This window comes from Pan troglodytes, chromosome 16, assembly GCF_028858775.2.
Source record: "Pan troglodytes isolate AG18354 chromosome 16, NHGRI_mPanTro3-v2.0_pri, whole genome shotgun sequence".
In the NCBI taxonomy this organism is placed as follows: domain Eukaryota; kingdom Metazoa; phylum Chordata; class Mammalia; order Primates; family Hominidae; genus Pan; species Pan troglodytes.
Genome location: NC_072414.2, coordinates 38344736 through 38345397, shown reverse-complemented (window position 1 = coordinate 38345397; position 662 = coordinate 38344736). Strand labels below are relative to the sequence as shown.

The 662-nt window shown below is 36.9% G+C and overlaps 1 non-coding gene across 1 annotated transcript; it reads left to right on the top strand.

Annotated features, from left to right (window-relative positions):
- Positions 1 to 246: 246 nt before the first annotated feature.
- LOC112205776 (small nucleolar RNA SNORD11) lies at positions 247 to 331 on the top strand. The gene has a single exon (XR_002939862.1). It is a non-coding gene; the product is annotated as a small nucleolar RNA SNORD11 (small nucleolar RNA).
- The last annotated feature ends 331 nt before the right edge of the window (positions 332 to 662 follow it).

Here is a 662-nt window from a genome sequence, read left to right as displayed (position 1 = left end):
TCATTCACACCCCAACCTCAGTATCATGCAATATACTCATGTACCAAACCTGCATATGTACCCCCTGAATCCAAAATAAAAGTTGAAAAAGAAAAAAAATAAATAAATAACAAATGAATGTACTATGAAGAGGAGAAATAAATTCACTTTCTTTGGCTAGAAATTAATAATAGAACTAATAATAAATATCTGAACTTGTACATTTTATCTCAATCACAATAAGATTGGCTCTTAAGAATAGGGTCCTGATTCAACTATGATTTTTATTTGTTTGACTGATTTCCTTTTGGGTAATGAAGGCATCTATTAGTCACCATATCTTCTGAGACATTTGTGGAAAAAAAATTTTAACAAAAGAATAATGGAAATCTGAAGGCCCGGCATGGTAGCTCATTCCTGTAATCTCAGTTCTTTGGAAGGCTGAGACAGGAGGATCGCTTGAGGTCAGGAGTTCAAGACCAGCCTGGGCAATACAATGAGACCTCGTCTCTGCAAAAATAAAAAATAAAAACTATCCAGGTGAGGTAGCACACATCTGTAGTCCCAGCTCCTTGGAAAGTTGAAGCAGGAGGCCTGCTTGAGCCCAGGGCTTTGAGGGGTGACCTGAGACAGGATTAATGGCATCAAACTGAATATAACCTATTTGGAAAACAGAATGTTTT